Genomic DNA, 18,373 nt, shown 5'->3' with positions numbered 1-18,373 from the left:
TAGTTCCAGCCCACCCACTCAAATAGCCATCCAGCCTGGCCTTGAACGCTTCCAGGGATGGAGCTTCCACAACTTCTCTGGGCAACCTGTTCCAGTGCTTCACCATCTTCACAGTGAAAAATTTCTTCCTAATATCTAATCTAAACCTACCCTCATTCAGTTTAAAGCTGTTACCGCTTGTCCTATCACTACATTCCTTTATAAATAGTCCCTCCCCATGTTTCCTGTAGGACTCCTTTAGATATTGGAAGGTTGCTATAAGGTCTCATCAAAGCCTTCTCTTCTTCAGGCTGATCAGCCTGACTCTCTCAACCTGTCCTCATATGGGAGGGGGTCCAGTTGTCCAATCATCTTCATGGCCCTCCTCTGGACCTGCTGCAACAGGTCTATGTTCTTTCTATGCTGAGGGCTTCAGAACCAAATGCAGTACTCCAGGTGAAGTCTCATGAGAGCAGAGTAGAGGGGCAGAATCATCTCCTTCAATCTGCTGGCCACACTCCTTTTGATGCAGCCCAAGATACAGATGGCTTTCTGGGCTGCTAGCACACATTGCTGGTTCATGTCCTGGTTTTCATCAACCAATATCCCCAAGTCCTTCTCCACAGAGCTGCTCACGATCCATTCATCCCCCAGTCTGTAGTGATGCAACTGTCCCAATGTGCGTGCAGGACCTTGCCATATCCACAGGGCTAGCATCGCCCTGCTGTCAATCATATGAAGTGCCACGGCAGTCCTTCTTGCACTGTTTGTCAGCAGCATAAACTGAGGAGCTGAGGCTGGTCACCCCTGGTATTCCTGCTCTCTCAAGGGTACTTTTTTCCAAAATTAACTCCTCAATGGCCATGCTGGTTTCATCCTCACTTACTTGAGATAAGAAAGCTTCCCTATGAAATTCCAGAGATGCAGGAGACAAGGCTTGGCTTGGATTAACTTTTTGGTTGGATGTTTTAATTTTTGTCATTAATAATCCAGCAGCCGGTACAGGCTACTATTTTTCTTTATTGTGCCTTGCCTTTCATTTCCCGACAATAACTTCCTCCCAATGTGCTACTCTTACTGTCTTTCAAGATCTCATTGGAGCTCACTAAATTTACCCCTCCTACTCAGTATACCTCGGACAACGCATGTGTCTGCTGGCTTCTTCTTTTGCTGTCTTATGTATCATTCCTTCTAACTTCCTCACTTCTTAATTCCCTCCTTTTCTTTGAGTTACCTCCAATTTGTAAACACTTCTCAGGAGCACACAGCATTTCAAGCCCTGCCAAACCCGCGCATAAAGCAGTGATCTCCAGCCCTGCTTTTGTTTTTACAACAAAGACAGTCTAGCCTAAAATCTTTGGACAATCAGTGCTACTATATTACGCTGCAGGTTGTTATTCTATTTTATATTAATAAAATTCATGCCAAATACCTCCTTGCCATTGGGTGTGTGGGATCATGAGAGGACTTACATTGCATATTCCAGTCTCATGGGCTGATATTGGGTACCACACTATGGTGCACACCACGCTTGCCAGCCCTTTCCTACAAACAACAAGGGAAACTCAGACTGAGATTTTCTACAGCAGTTCCCCTCTGCCACCCAAAAGTCTAGACTGAAAAATAGCATTTTTAATTTTCTGCAAAGAGCAAATGTTGGCAGTGCAACATTTAAAATCAGGCAAACATACACTTCCATCTTTCTACCCTTCCTCTGAGAAACGTTGATGCCTCTATAGTTGTGCCTGATACAGGTACAGATTTACACGGACATCGAAAAGAGGAGCAGACAAGGAGGCTCGCAGTTGTACTCACCCACACTGCACACAAATTCCCATGACTTGTGTGACACAGCAACTGCCCCAGCCCACACTAGTTTCTAAGGGCAGGACCTAAACACAGTCATAACTGTCCTGATTGCTCTGTTTGTCTTCTCAAGACAGAATTTAGAAAGAAGGAGGAGTGCATCAATTCTCTTGTTTCGTTTTTGTCTCACCCATCGGATGTTTCTGCTACTCTCCTAACACTCTTCTGGCCCTTTCATGAGTGTCACTTTTCCTTCTGTGAATGCTACCGTCTGTCTCCGCGTAACATTGCTGTTGGGTAGTGGTTTTGTGCAAAAATAAATATTTGAATTCAAACATTTCAACCAGTACAGTTATAGTTTTAATGGAATCAAATATATAAATAGGACAAATTTGTAGGGCAGCTGGGAGGTTTTCTTAGGGGTAGAAGAGCAGCAGAATGAAACACTTTGCAGTATAATAGCATACAGATGTTGCAACATGTCTTGCTGAGGGCATAACCCCAAGCAGGAGAATTCCCCCTTCCACACACTAATCTAATTCTTTGCCAGCATCTCTTCTTTCTCAACTGCAGCAAGAGTGTGGAAATGCCTTGGAGCTCCATTGCAAGGGGAAAGATAATGAACAGCAGTGAGTGGAAAAGCAGGAACAGACATAAAGCCCTGCATACTGAAATAGCAATAACACACTAGAGTATATCCTGTTGTGATGTATATATTTTTCTCTTTAATTCCTCCCTTGGGCAGTTTGAGGATGGAAATATTTTTCTCAGAGGAAGTATTCTCACTACTGATTCTATGGAGAAGCAGCAATTTCCCTAAATGGGATAATACTGGAGAGCAGTTAGAGATTCCTTTGTCAGATATGAACCTGTGCTCTCAAATGCTTGTGCTCTCTGTGGCAAAGCATTAGTAGAACCACAATGATTATAAGAATTGCCATGTGTACTATTACAGCAAAATCATTAAGGGCCAAATACTCGTTCCTATAATGGCAGTACTCCCCTTCAGTAGAGCAGGACAAAAGAATGCTGGAGTTTTTACAGCTTCAGCTTGCCACTATGTTTATACACCTTTTAATAACACATTTTATTATTTTCCAGGGGATCATTAATCTAGGTGTAGATTATATTATGCATTTCAATGGTGCTCTATGCAACTCTGGATACTGCTGTTCAATTTAACATGAGTGCCCTGCAGAGATCCTGAGCCAGCCTTGGATACACTGACTGAGGGACCAAAAGCAATATAAGAATATTACATCTGCTGAGGCAGATCTTCAGCATCTCCACGAGGAGCTTGTGGATCATTAAAAATAAAACAATCCAAACTAGCAAGATGGTTTAAAATCCTTGTCAGTCCCTTCCATGCAAGGTAGGGGTCTCACAATCGTATTAATGTTATGGATCCCAAAAGTATGTGAGGTTTGACTCTGGTCTGGGGTCCATTTCATTTTTTCAATCAAAACAGAAAGCTGTTTATAGACAGCTTCATATGGAAAAAGCAGTTTATTAAAGCACAACCATCAGATGAACAGTTTTATTTCTATGTACCACAAATGTGCTGGAAGTGAAGAGGAATACCATGACCTGGCTGCATGGGACTAGGAGCTATATGCCTCCCAAATCTGAGAGGAAAAGAGTGTAATGATAAAATCATAAATGCCCATAATTCTTTGAGGAACATGAGGAGACCATAATACCTACATGTGACTATTAAACTCATTAGCTTCAGCACATTTTCTCATTTATGCCTCCAGAGATTTGGCCCTATGTGTATCCTACCAGGTATATAGAAAAAAAATGTGGTTTTTTTTTAAATGTTCTTAAACACCTGCTTATAACTCTCAAACTTTCTTTACAAAGTGATTTGCTTGAAATTTTCCATATCTACATCTCCCATCCAATGAAACGGCCTTATGCTGAGTATAATAGGCTTTTTTCTTACCAGAAAAAAACTTGACATCCTGCAAGTTAAGAATGTCTCCAGATTCTGGGTGTTTATGGAGCATTTCCACCAGGGTGCTTGTTTATTCTGGATTCAGTCCAAGACACAAGGCTGGTCCTAGATGGCTGCTGTTGACAAGAGAACAATGTATGACTGATCATGTGAGATTATTCTGATAACAAAGCACCTACACAGTTTATTTGTGCACTGGGGCAACTCAGAAGCACATATAAAATGTCCTCAAGATTCAAACATCTTGCTTTTTCCATAGAGAAGAATATAAACAGCTACCAAGGGGACAAACAGAAACATTAGGCTGAGGCAATACTTGAATTTCTCAGAAAGTTCAAAAGGTTACACTCAGCTGCTCCCTTTCTCAACCTGTCTGTGTGGACGGGATTTAATTTGCAGTCCTTGGTACCACCCACAGAGTTTGATAAGCCCTTCTGAATTTCGCACTTGGGTCTTTCTGGCCAAAAAAGTCAGGAGAAGGAATGTGGCATCAGACCCAAACAGAAGGCGCACAGAGCACACATCAGTCTTCATCAGGAAGCTGCAAGGTCTTTGTTATGACACAGGGGGGATCACTGCAACGAGTGAGGTTATTGAGGTTATTACTCATGAAATTGCCAGTGGCAGACGCTGGGACCGTACTTTCCCAGTACTTGCAAAACAGCCTTAAACTGAACTCATAATCTTTGCGCACATTTCAATATCAGATTTTTCAAAAGCTCTTCAAGGATTTCAGATGCAAGTCCTCAACTTCTTCTTGTAAAAAAATGCTCTGGGCAGAAATTTAGTTTCAGATATGTCTAAAATTAGTAGAAACAAATTTTTAATTAAATTTAAAATGTAGGAATGAAACAAAACCCCCAAATTCTTTGTTACTCAGATCCTGGTTTATATTCTTCTTGTCTTAAACTGGAATTGTTTAAAATGTTGTCTCTTTAGTGTAGTTTGAAATATCTGATAATGGTTAAAAATAAAAATATTTGGAAATATTCACTTTTAAAATGTGATTGTGCTGAAAAGTAACTGTTTCATCCAAAGAGAATGCACTGTACGCATACATTCCTTTCACAAGACTGCAGATTATTAAAAAACCCATCATTTTTATAATGTTATTCTCACAATATCCCAAATACATGGAAGGGCTCTGAAGAAGACAGTAGACTTTTTTACTGCTAATTCTTGGGGTAGCATAAAGTCCCTGTACTGTGTATTCATGTGCTAGACTATACTAATGCCAAAGGATTCCATCTTTTCTTATGCATTATAATGAATTACAAGGTGGATAACCATATATTTATACAATAGCTAATGCTTACACATTTAAATAAACAAACAAACAAAAAACCAAAACACAAACCCCAGAATAAGAAGCAATACAGATCTACATCTAGGTATTATCAACTCATAAGGGCACAGGGGAGACTTCCTTAGAGCTTTTTTTTTTCTCATTAGACACTGCACTGCTGCATCTCATTTTATGCAGCATGTATGTAGCCGCAAGCTGTAACTGCAATTATTCTAACAGTAGAAGTTTGCTTTTTAAGAAGTTTCAATATATGAATGAAATATGGTGCAATCTATTCCCAGAGTTCTCCAGCTGATAGCAAAGGTTATATTAAATGCTGTCTAAATGCTTTTAGAGAAGTTCACGGGCTGCACACCACAAATAAATTACTAGCAATAGCAAAAATTCTTACGGCCTGCTAGTATCAGAATAGACCTGTGCTCAAGAGACCTGAGTTCAGAGACAGCCTGACCTAACATGTGCCCATTTCTGGAGGCTGGGAGTACAATAACTATAGTGGACTCAAGAATAAATATGTTTTTTTAAGAGTATGAATGGAAAAATATTCAAGTAGCAGTAAAGAAGGGAATGAGTAAATAGAACAATAAATATGTTGAATAAATCTAGATCATATGTGGACTGTGGTATCAACTGGAAAATATTTCACTGTCAGATATTCAGGACTGTGTTCGTTAAAATTGGTTTCAGAGAGATTTCACAGAAATTCTCCAGTTCCTCATTGGCCGAGTTCACAATAGGATTTTGCAGCCATTTTCATTTCTCTGGTTCTGCCTGTGGGCAGGGTAGGGCTGCAAAAGCAAAAAGCAGCATTATTTTGTGTGCAAACACGAGTTTCTGATTTACTAACCTGGGCCTCAGAGACTCCAGTTCCATTCATTGCTTACCACTGGTTTCTTTCTTATTTTCTCTATAGTTTCTCTGGTTTTAAGACTATGACAAGTGCCGGAAGAGGTGCTGTGGGGCTGATGTTATTTTAACAGACGAAGAGAAAACATAACAGCTAAAATATGGAAAAGATTTTTACAGAGTTCACATCTTACAGCGCACATTAGCTGTGTATGAACCTAAGCCCCTCCAACTCTAAGGGTTTGACTGCCGTGAAAGGATGAAAACAACAGTAGCAGTGCAACTGCTGAGCCCTGTAGCTCTGTCACTTTTTGCTCACAGGCATTGCACTTGGAAAATGAAAGAAACTGGGTCCTAAAGAAGCAAAGCCTTCAAGCCCTGCATCGCAGGAAGCAGCACGCTAAAACTCTTATGCTCCTCCCAGTTCTGCTGCTATCTGGCAGCTCTGCACACATCCCTACCATGAGTTGCTACCATGCCAGTAACGTGGTGGGCTCTGAATATATTTTATGCCTCACGGTGTAGGATTAAACTCTACCATTAGTTATGACAGCTCACTATATTTTATCCTTTCCAGGAGTCCTGGCTGGCATATTATTGGCTCCCTGTAACCAGTCCAGTACAACTCCTTTGAGGCAGGACAGGCTAAGGCTCCCTACCAGTGTCTGTGTCACTGGTTTTGCCAGCGCCCTTTCCTTCCCACTGCCCGCATGCTAGGACACCCCAGAGTGCTTTGCCTTCTCCTCTGCTCCCCAGGCACAGACTCTATGGATACACCGTCCTTCCTGTGGTGCTGGAGTAGGACAGTTTGCCCAGATCACGCGGAACACATCAAAATAAGTGCAGTTACCCGGCACTTGGGTAGAGGGAGAGGTGAAAGTACACGTTTACCAGTGGAAAAATTGTATTGCGGAGGTACACAATGACCATTGGGTTTTTTGAAATTGTCTGTGTTTTCTTCACCTCCCAAGTGAAAAAAAATATGGATGTGATTCAGGCTGTCCTGACCCTACACTGCAATTTGTCTCAGTGTCTTCTTTCATGGAGAGGCACAGCCCCGACACTCAGGAAGAGAGATCTGAGCCTTGTGTCCCTCCTTCTACGTCGGTCACATGGTGAAAGTGTCATTCTGCTACAACCTTATGAGTTTTGTAGTGTTTTCTGTCTTCCCTTTGTCTTGCCAGTGTACAGAACTGAGCTGGCAAAGACAGGTGATTGTCCTGCACCTGAATGTGCAGACTCCTGGTGCTGTGGAAGTAGAAACAGAAAAGGGATTACCTCTATGGTAACTAACTGCATTGGGCTGGTAAATTAAATTGTAAATTCATGTTTGGTCCCTTCCTCAAGAAGTGTTTGAGGTGCTTAGTCCATCATATTAGGACATGCAAAATCTGGCAAGGCATTGCAAAATTATCTTGGTTTAACTCAGAAATCTCACATCTCATATTTAATTGTAAGAGAATGTTGGTTATTTCCTTTACCTAAATAAGACAGAGTAACACCCACACTTGCTGTGTTGATGCAAAAGCTGCCCACCCAGCAGCTGCGTGCTGCCAGGCTTGGGACTCCCAGAAAACAGCCACTCTATGCCACAGAGAGTCTGCAGAGGTTTCTCGGAGCCCACAGGGGTGGAAGGTGAGAAGTGCAAATCTCTGCACAGTATTATGTTGGCTAAAGCTTGGAAGTGCCACAGCAGCATCCATAGAGCATTATGCTGCCTGCCCATGCGATTTGTTAGTTATAGCAGCATTTAACAGTGACTGCACTGCTTCAAGACCTGAACTCTCAGCCAGGAGCAGCTCACAAGCTTCTGCCCCAGCCCATGTTCTCCATAGGCTTGACTGCTTCTTCCAATTGGAGCTCCCCATGCAAAGCAGAGATGTCACTTTGCAGAGCACTGGCTCAGCACTAAGCCATCCTCACCTAACTGTCTTGGCCCTTAGCTACTGCTTCCTCCTCAAATGTTCCCTCTTATGGCACTGGTGACATTGCTACTTTGTCTGAGGGTTTTTTTCCACTACGCTCTCCTCCCGGTACTGCTAAAATAGCAAAGGTTTTCTTCCCTGGGAATGTTCTAAGCTGTTGCTGAAAATTGGAAGAGATTGTTGATGGTGTACCCTTGTCTTCACAAGCCTTTGGAGTAACAGCGTCTGGATTAAATGTATTGACTTGCCTATTGCAACAGGAAATTTGAGTAAGTGACCTGCTTCCAGTGGTTCCAGGTGGTTAGCAGAGGCATAGATCTTCATGCAGTCTGATGGGTTTTGGAGGTTTTTCTCATTAATTCAAAAAAGGTCTATAGAAATCAGGAGAAGATAAAGGACATTAAGCAAGGGTTAGTAAAGCAGGCATGGAATCTGGCTTCTTGCCATCAAATGAAAGATAGCCATCAAAATGAAAGGGGCACAAATGATTCTGAAATATTTTATTGTATCTGATGGAGTCAGAAAGGTAAAATACCCTGAATTCAGCCAACCAAGCAGATCTAATCGTTACCCAAAAGCACATCTAACACATAATAGGGGCACTTCCCGGATTTAATCATACGATGCAGGCCAAATCCAGCTTAAACTATTCCTTATCACTTCATTAAATTTGGCAGATGGCTGAACAAAGAACATTGTACCAAACTCAGCTCTCGGTTACATCATTGCCACTGCAACGAAAAAGGCACTGAAGTGACTGGAGGATGCATTTGTCATGTTATGTGCATGAAGGAAATAGCTGTGTCTTGCTTCCAAAAAGAAGAGGGCGAAAAGCTCATCTGTCTCTATACTTCTACATGTAAATTCTTAACTACGCACCATTTTCCCATTATTTCTGTGACTGTAAAAGAGCAGACTCCTGTGTCAATAATAGGATCAATGCGGTCATTGTCAGGCTTATGGAACTTGTTCCAGAAAGTTTCCATTTACAACTAGTAGATCAAGTTGTGGGCTGCTGTATGGGCTTTCTGTACTAGTGAAGACAGCATCAAAAAGAGTTGGCACAGTGAACTGTCTTGAAAATAGAGAGATGTAGTGTATTAGGCAGATGAATAATTAATGCAGGCGCAGCAAGCATGTTAAGTCACCTATTTAATGCTCAGCAAAATAAATAATCACACACTACTTTCTTTTCCCAGAAAACAAAGTTTAAGAGGAATGATTAGTGGTAAAACTGTTTTTGGGCTTTGGCACACGCATCTGTTAAACTGCTCTAGCAGTTCAAAATTTCAAGGGGATTCTTCAAAATAAGAATGAGACTTACATTGGCAGCAGAGGGTTCAGGAAGGTCATCTTTGAAATAGTAATTTTCATAGAAATAACACCTATATTATAAATGATCTTCAAGGTTTTAGTAGGAAAGGCATCATTAACAGAGGTGAAAACAACTGTAATTTATTCTTTTGCCGTGATTCAAAATACATCTTGTACTTTGATGAAGTTTATGACGGAGTGTTTGTTTTCACTGTGTCCATATAGGATGTTAGTTCATCACCACTAAATCTTATTACATTCCTGGATGTGTTGGTCTACTGTCTATGAACACCGTTAGAGACACAGGCCTAGCTGGATGTGATTTGACCAGAGCTGAGCAGACTTTGCACTGCTTATATCAGGAGACATACAGATGCGTTCTTCCAGCATTTAAGAAAATACTGGCATTAAGAAAATACTTAAATTCATCCCTCAGATGTTTAAATTATGATTTCTTTGATGGGCAAGGTCAAAGGGATTTTTATTTTGTGTGCATGCCATCTTAGTGACCTCATGACCTCATTACACACAGTGATGGTTTCTGTCGTGTTTTTTTGTTTCTCAACCATAACTTTTCCTTTTAAAAATAGATAGTGTATGAAAGGGTTATAGAAAGCATTTTCTAGGATATTGCTTATTATGTTCAGTGTTGTGCCCTGCAGTATTATGTGACCTGAAGGAAGGAGAATTTACAGTATGTCATAGCGATTTTGATTAAAAAACATGTCCAGATTTATGAGAATGGCACGGCTGAATGGCTTAGAGCTCCACAGAAGGATATGATGAGTTTAGGAATTGAAAAGATAAACCAGGATTTTTATGAGTTCCCAGTGGTATTGTCAAACAATTTAACTGGAAGGAGACAGTAAAAATTTAGTATCTATTTCAAAATTAGTCTCACAAGTTTTTTGGTTTTGGCATAGCATCATAGTAGAGGATTGATGAATAGATCAGGTGACTTAGCACCATTACAACATCGAAAAAAAAAGCCAGACAGCAAGATATTTACACACTCTCACACATTCAAGCAAAGAAGCTAATTGATTGCAAGTCACCATACCGATCCTTGGCTGCCTTCACCTTATCCCTAGAAAATGAGAGGAAGATTCACACGTACCTCCTAAGCTAGTAAAATCCCACTTTGCAGCAACTTCTCACTAGAGTTAGCAAGGCAAGGAAAAAATACCCCAAAGTTAGCAAAAATGTGTCAGCTCCCACTGGACAAAAGGAAAATCAGACCTTGTCTGCACACACAGCAACAGGCAGTGACCTGCGTTTCCTGTCTCACCCTGCGCTGTCAGCTCACAGATGAGACGACTTTGCAATGACTTTTCATTTCCCAGCCTCCAAAGCAGCCAGAGAAATTCATACGTTACAGCATGTAATTAAGGGGGATATAGGCTGGCTGAAGGACGGGTACAATTAAATGCTGGGAGGGAGGAGAGCAGAACTAGATAAGGCCATTACATGGTGTTTATCTGTTTACAATGCTCAGGAACTTAAAGTAAATCATGACTGAGTTGATTAATCTTAACATTAGCCACCAAGCAGCCAACTTTGTATGTTTTATCAAGTAAGAAGAAACATATATTTCATCACAATCACACCTTCACACTGACCTGGAATTAGAGCAGCATAATTACATATTATCTCTGGGTTTCAGTGTCTTAGGGACTTGCAGAACAGGAAATAATTAACCTAATTGCTAACTGCAAGAAACAAATTTTGTGAAACTGCTCAGAACTGCTCTTCCTTTGGAGTAGGGTACAGCTCAATAGGAAGAGTACTACCACAATAAATCTACTAAATAATCTTAAAAGAGCCTAGGTGTGCAAATTATAAAAGCTGGGATTAAACATGATTCCTTTAGGTTTTGTATTAATTGAGCTAAAAGGCATAGACAGATGGGAGGAAAATGGAATAGACACAGACACTGCAGCATTCTGCCATGACTGAACTCCATAGCAAGATTCCCACTGCCACAAAGGGGATAGAAAGAATCCTATCTTCCCATGAGAGATCTTTAAATACAAAGAATGTCTGTGATCTAAAAGACTGTAAAAATTTGAAGAGTGACTAACGAGAGTTTTTTTCCAAGAGCAGATTGCTTCAAACAGTGCAAAAGAATGATTTCCGGCTTCACGCTGCCAATAGGCACAGGAATGGGGGAAAAGGTTGTAGAACAACATCTTAAAAAACTAAAGTTGACTTATGCATTGAATATAAGCCACAGGATGAAAGCAGTGGGACAGATTTTGTTCCAGCTTTGCAGAAACATTCCCTTGGAGATTAAATCTGACAGTGCCAAATCCATTTTCCATGGCAGGGTTATGCGAATAGTAGAGCTGAGCCAGGACTTTCCTGGGGAAGCTGTTTGCAGCCTTCACCGGGAAGAGAGCAGGAGCATATGGGAAGGGAGCAAGGCCTTCCCTCCAAGGTGAAAGTGGGGCAGGCTCTCTCCCTTGCCACATATCTAGGTGTTTCTGCATCCTGAGATGTGGTTTAGGCTTGGCTCCAACTGCAGCTTTTCAGTTTGTGTTGGGGAATACTGTAGGGCAGGTGAGAGGGCTTCTAGCACAGGGACAGACACATAGATCTGCAGGTCAGTGGCGGGTATGCGCTGCCCACACACCTCCCAGGAGACCTGCATTCAAAGAGGCAGCAGCCTGGCAAAGGTTACAAGGCAGAGTACCTGCAACACTAAGAAAGGTGATAGTTTGAAAGGAAACAGCAATTTGGTGTGTAATCAAGCTGAGATCCTTTATTTTTGCCCACAAAAGAACTAATCACCATCATCATAACTGAACCACAGAGTACATGTTCAGTAGCAACTCTGCATGGAAGAAGACTGCCACCTTCCTGTTTTCAAACCAGACCCCCAACCATCTTTTTCATCAGCAGCTTGCCATCCTTTTGCAATTTTAATACACCCAGCTTACAATTCTACTGTTCTACAACTTTAATAGGAAAGTTATCATCAGGATATAAATGAAAAGCAGGAGAGAACTATTGAAAAGAGCATGGACCAGTAAAAGAGTAGGTCTGTGGTAATTTGATGGAAATTCCATTTTCTCCCCTCTCTCTCAAAACCGTGTACAAATTAGACATTTACATGATAGATGAGTATGTTCCTTTCTTAGGGAAAGTACTCTGCTGGAACTCAGAGCTCGGGTAAGTTCCATGTAATGTGGCCGTTGCCAAGGAAACTACTTGTTCTTAATTGAATAGTAGAGAAAATATTTGTGTAACTTATTGGCACATAAATTAAGGTTGCCCTTGAGCAGCCTTAAACTCACACAATCTTTTTTTTTTAACCAAATTGTTCTACTTTCTTAGATTTTCTTTTAATGCACAAACAGCACAAAGAGTCACAAGATGTCAGTGGCCTCTTTCCTGATTCTGACCACCGTTAAAATTGTACAATGCTTAACTGCAGTGTCTAAAAAAGAAAAAGCTTGATTATTACAGAGGAGATGTCAATAAAATGCCAGGCAAGTATGGGCTAAGCAGGAAAATGATAATTAAAGAAGCTGCTGTGGATAAAAGTCCTCCCAAAAAGAATGCCACATACACAGTGATAATAACAGTGATAATAACCTCAGTTTGTCCATACTGGTGTAGCTCCACTAAAGTCAATAGATTTATGCTGATTTACAGCTGTTGAGCCTTCTGTTTATTTTTTTATCTTCTGTTTATTTTTTTGTCACCATCACTCTTTTTTACTATTTATTCGAACTGCTATAGTATTGGTTTCTGAAGGACGAAAGATGAGGTTTTTGAAAACAAGGATTGCCGCTAACACAAAATTTGAGAGACTGTGAAACTCCAGGATTGACTGGTTAAGTTAAGCAGTTCTCTGATGATGATGATAAGCAAGAGACAGAGACTCTGCACAGCTTCTTAAAAGGGGAAAAAGTGGGGTGGATGTGGACTAGACCACCCTACACTTAACTTCCCATTTGCCTCCTTCTTGGGACACAGCCAGGAAACAGGACAGCATCACAGACCTTCTACGCCAGATGCTGAAGGTGCCGGCTCATTTCAGTCATAGTTTTTCAGTTGTTTCTGGCAGGAAAAAAAAGTGCTTAATATCTTGCCCTTTAACAGGAACTGTTGGTATGGGAGCCTCTGATAACCAAATAATAGATTATACTGCTTGAAAAACATGCATTTTTTCCTTTATTTATCCTCACATGCATAGCCACAGTCCTACTGTTTTGAAGACAAGGAATGGTTCTTTCAATTGTCATGTTGTGCAAGAGACCAGTTATCATACTGGACTGCAGGCTTCCTAGGACACAGCTGCTATATTAGATGTCTGCAAAAATGCCTTTAATTTACAGACCACTGCAATACTGCTCATATGGTCCCTTGCCACGAACTGCTTTCATTTTCTTGATGAAATGTGTCTTTAAAATTCTTTTCCAAGTGATTCCTCCTTCAGCTAAAGATGAGGGAGGATGGTGCAAGTGTGGTGTCCTTTCAGTCACTAATGAGTTAACATAGAGTGTATCTATTCAGATAAATGAGGATAAATATTGGTTACTTCAATGTTATGTCCCTGTCAGATAAAACCTCTGAATAAAAATGTGGCAAGATGCTATGAGACCAGGGCAGGGAGCCCAAACAGCATCATATAGGTGACCCTGTCATTTAAGTTGAACTTGTATTAATAATGGTCCTTAACAAGCTGTCAATCTCTTAGGAGAGCCTTTTGTGCCTTTCCTGATGCTTTTGTGTTCGCTTACTCGATGGCCACAAATCAGTCCTAGCTGAGCTGCAGTCAGTCCTAGGACAGCTTGGGAAAAACGAAGCTTCTTTCTCCTTGTCTTCCCTGTGCTCTTCCTTTTTTCTGCTTTCTTTGCCTTTCACTGCCACACAAATCATAAAAATTGCAGGCTGGGGGTCAAGCTGAGTAAAACAAGAGGACACCAGTTTCCTCTTTGTTTCAGCGCAGAGAGAGGGGGGAATCTGCTGTTCCACTGAGATAATTGCCATTAGTGCAGAAAATCCAGAAGTATCCTGATGACACAAGTAAAGAGAGGAAGTTTTTCACTTAGTACAAAATCCAAATGAATTTCTTAATGCTTGCTGAAAAAATTTTAGGAAACAACTCACCGTGTAGTCAAGCTCTGCTCTCCTTTTTCTCCTGTTAAATTAAAAACAGAAATAAACCAAAAACCCCACCATACCAAGGGCCAGAAATTAATCTGCAGGTTTGGACAGGCTGCAGCAAAGGCTGGTACTCTCAAAACCTTGTGGCCATCGCTGCACTAGCAAAGGAAGGAAGGACAGCTTGATCTTCTTCCATCACCCATTTGTGTCTGTTGGTGGGCTATTCCTGGACTCCAGGCAACGGAAGCACAGAGTAAGAAGTGCGAAGCCTACCTGGGATAAGGATGTCTGTATCAGACTCTGTCAGAGCCGTGTTCTCAGCTGCTTCAAGATACAGTGAGACAGAGCAGGTTTCTCACTGGCTCATCAAGCTTGTTTTGAGGCTTGTCCCAAGACTGGGCTTACTCACTATGATCCAACCCTTCAGACACAATATCTAAGAGGTCACCATGGTGTGAACTCCAGCAGTCTCTGGAGATAGCATGTCACAGAACCTTCTGAGTCTCTCAGGCTCCAATCTGCCTTTTCATACACTCTGGGTGGATGCAAGGCAGAGTCAAGCACACCTCAGCCCTGCAGGCTTTAAGCCCTGTATACAGCCCCACTGCAGGCAGCTAGGTAGATAGACAGCATGGGAGTTACAGATTACGGGAGTTAAAGATTGCAGCGTGTTTGGCACGGTGATGCCTCTTTCCCAGTCCAGCTCACAGTGTGGTGCAACATGACCTGGGCCACCCAATTGCTCTTGCTGATCTTGACTACACCTTGTGTTCCAGAACCATCATCAAACCATCATTATCAGCACCAACACACAGATTACAGATTTGCAGGTGAATCCCATTTGGTTTCCCCTGCACTGTGTGTGCAGCAACTTCTGGCCCAAATTCTGTTTCCTTTTTTGCCACTGGCACAAGAAAACCAATTTCTCACTTTGCTCCTATGTTCTCATTGCTGCTGCAACTGGGATAATAATCCATACATGCATTTCAGTATTGTGAGAAGCATTTAACTTGTGCAAAGTGATTTGGCATCTCAGATGAAAGGATATTTATAAGTGAAAAGTATTTCATTACCATTGTTATTGACTTGAAAAGCAAGCCTCAGCCTGACGAGACCCTGCCAAATGAACACCACCCCATGGTCGAGAGGCCGCAAAGCCCAAATCAATTAAAGAAACGACTTTATTAAGTCGTTTATTAATAATTATTTATTTATTTGTAGAGTCATTAAAGAAATGACTCTACAAACTTTGGGAACTGAATAAACTACTAAGATCCAAATTACACCTTTGTTTGTAAATAAGTCTTGTAAAGCGATTAAAGACTTCCTTTCCCTTGCAAGTAGCTTTTTCACAGCCAAGATTGTTCCCCTTTCAGACAAACTTTTCTGTGTATTTCTAGTAACGTGACTTGAAAAAAAAAATGGTAGCAGCTAATCATAGTAATCTACTGGCACAATGATGTACCCAAAATGTACAGTTGATGTACTCATCAACTTCGATGTGTCCAGTGGTCTCAATTTTCTCTCTTGAGCCACACATTTCTGGCAGATGAGGCATCTTCTGTTTGAAAAGAAGCATGGGAAAGAGATGATTCTCTCACTTCTCGCTCTCGTTCTCTCAGTTTCTGCTTCTTTACCTTATTCCAACATAACTGCTGACTGATTGAAGAAAGCTAGTGACTGTTTATTGATTTTAACCATAACTTGGGCTAGCTAATGACCAGATTTTTGAGCCTAACTGGTGGCAGCAGACCAGCAAGCAGATACCTGCAGAATGGGCACATAAGGCTCATCTCTCAGCCAGAATGCCCTGGCTCAGTGGGACACAGCCGCTGCTCAGTCTGGGAAGGGCAGGCACTAACATCACACAAAACAGAGGAAGGTGATGCATACAAAGCCTTTGAGAACCACTGGTTTACAAGAAACCTCATTAATTTGTGGCCTATATAACATCCGACACCAGATACTCAAGGATTAAAATACAATATGCCCATCAGTTGCAATTCACAGATACCATGTCTAATGGAACGAGAGCAATAGTTCTCTTGATTTGTTTTATCTATCAATAAGGCATTAGAGATCTATTACAGCCAAGGAATAAAGACACAAACAGGTTCATCCTGCTACACATTGAACTGGATACTTGAGTCTATTATCTGGTTTTGGCTTTTGTGTCTTGATGAGTGTGATCTATTTACTAATGGACTTAAATGGAATCAGAATTAGGTCTTTTAAATCACGTTGGCTACTGTGGCTTTGTAAATCCATTATCGTCTCAGTATTCACAGCCTCTACTTTAATTTCCAAATTCAGCTTGAAAATATTTTAAAATCAGGATGGGAAGCATATCATGTATGGAGTATTCATATGCATAAAGTACTTGTCCTAATTAATCTAGGTTAATTTTCTTTCCACATGATAGGTTATACTCAGAAGCAAAAGCAGGACTCATGGCTGTGCAGTAAATTACTGTGCTGTTTCTCAAAATACAATCAATCAATAGATTTTATTTTGCTGATTATAAGATACAAAATGGCCTGTAGATAGTATGCTGAAGATTGCAAAGATTTTACTGTTGAGATGCTGAGCTTTGACTTAACTTATGAAGAAAAAGCAGTTTGGAGTTTTAGCAGCTGAAGTAAAAGTCTTCCTTATTCATTATTCTTGGGTATGCTGAGACACGGATGACAAAAAGGCAGTCTTTCAATAGCAGGTCTTGGCAGGGATTTAAATGCTAACTGACAACTGTTTGGAAGAGGGAACTTTATCAGCACTGCAGGTAATACCACTCTTAGCATATTGCAAGAGGAAACTTGCCAAGGCTGCAGGGTCTGCAGGTCATCTAAAGGAGCTGTTTGAAGCTTTATCTATTTAATAAAAAAATGCAGAATGCCTTTTTCTCATATTGGAGGCCAATGAAAGGGCACTATCAAAAGCAGATTTTCTGGTAATGGATAGGCACAGGTGGCTTCCAGTAGTGAAAAGAGTCTTGGAAATATTGAGAAGTGAAAACAATGAGCCTACAGGTTTTGGTTTTGGTAGTATTTTAGAGTGGTGTTGCCCTTTGTGCATTCATCATGCACCAAGATAATGTTAAACACAGAGCAGCTGGAACAAGCACACTTCGACATCTTCTGGCATCAAACCCCATTCAATTTCAACTTGTCCCATCTGTCTCATTGCACAAGGTGGCCTTGAGTTTGCTACACATCCAGTCAGCAGCTGTTGTCTAGGCTGATCAAATGAACTTCAAATGCTTTTTTAAAAGCTAGGCCTGAAATAGGAATTAAGGTAAATAAGCAAGTCTGCTGATTTCCACCAGGCAAGGATGCATAAGAGATCTATAACAAGAAAAAACTTTCTAGGAAATAAATTCTGGAAGCACTTGATGACTGTCACCAAATCAATCCTTGACCCAAAGGTAATCATAGATCAGATTTGACATGCCATCAAATGAGTATCAGGTGGTGCCAGTCGAAAGGGGAAGAAGGGGAACAGTGCTAGGGATGGAGGTAGGGCTGCCCAGAGATTTTTCCCACATGTTTTTGTGGGAGAACGGACTTCCAGCTCCAAACCTGAGTTCATAAGGGAATCAAAGAGCAATAAAATTGTTTGTTGGACCTATGGGAGTCTCTAGTGTGACCTTCTGCTCAAGGAGGCCTATCACCAGCAGTAGATCAGCCACTAAACTGTGGTTTTATCTAGCCAGGTGGTGGAAACCTTCAGGGGTGGTGATTCGAATACCCTCCCAAGTAACCCACTCCAGTGCTGCACAGAACTCCTGGTGAAAATATTTTTTTTTCATGCCCATCCTGGACAAACTGTGTTGCAGATTGTTGCTGTTACCCCTTGTTGTATCATCTACCACAGCCACAAGGAGTTTGCCTCCATTGTCTTAGTAACTCCCCTTTAAGAACTTTTAGGCTGCTATAAGATCAGCCCTTTGCCTCCTCTTCATCAGATTAAACCAGCCCAGCTCCCTCAGCCACTCCCTACAGGTCCTGGGCTTTACATTCCAACATCTTGGAGCCCTCTGTTGGACTTTCTTCAGTTTCTCTACACTTCCGTTGAACAGAAGGCCCGGCTTGTCTTATCCAGAATAGGAGCACTGCTGGCTGCTATTTG

At 41.3% G+C, this 18,373-nt stretch overlaps 1 long non-coding RNA gene across 1 annotated transcript in view; it reads right to left on the bottom strand.

The window, feature by feature from the left end:
• Positions 1-510: 510 nt before the first annotated feature.
• LOC128850344 (uncharacterized) overlaps positions 511-18,373 on the bottom strand; it is a 40,100-nt gene continuing 22,237 nt past the window's right edge. The window contains exons 3-4 of the long non-coding RNA XR_008447668.1: positions 3,731-3,858; positions 511-1,524 (exon numbers count right to left, since the gene is read on the bottom strand). This is a non-coding gene — a long non-coding RNA (uncharacterized LOC128850344). The remainder of the gene's footprint in view (positions 1,525-3,730; positions 3,859-18,373) is intronic.

Source organism: Cuculus canorus, chromosome Z (genome assembly GCF_017976375.1).
Source record: "Cuculus canorus isolate bCucCan1 chromosome Z, bCucCan1.pri, whole genome shotgun sequence".
In the NCBI taxonomy this organism is placed as follows: Eukaryota; Metazoa; Chordata; class Aves; order Cuculiformes; family Cuculidae; genus Cuculus; species Cuculus canorus.
This window is presented reverse-complemented; position numbering and strand designations above follow the sequence as displayed.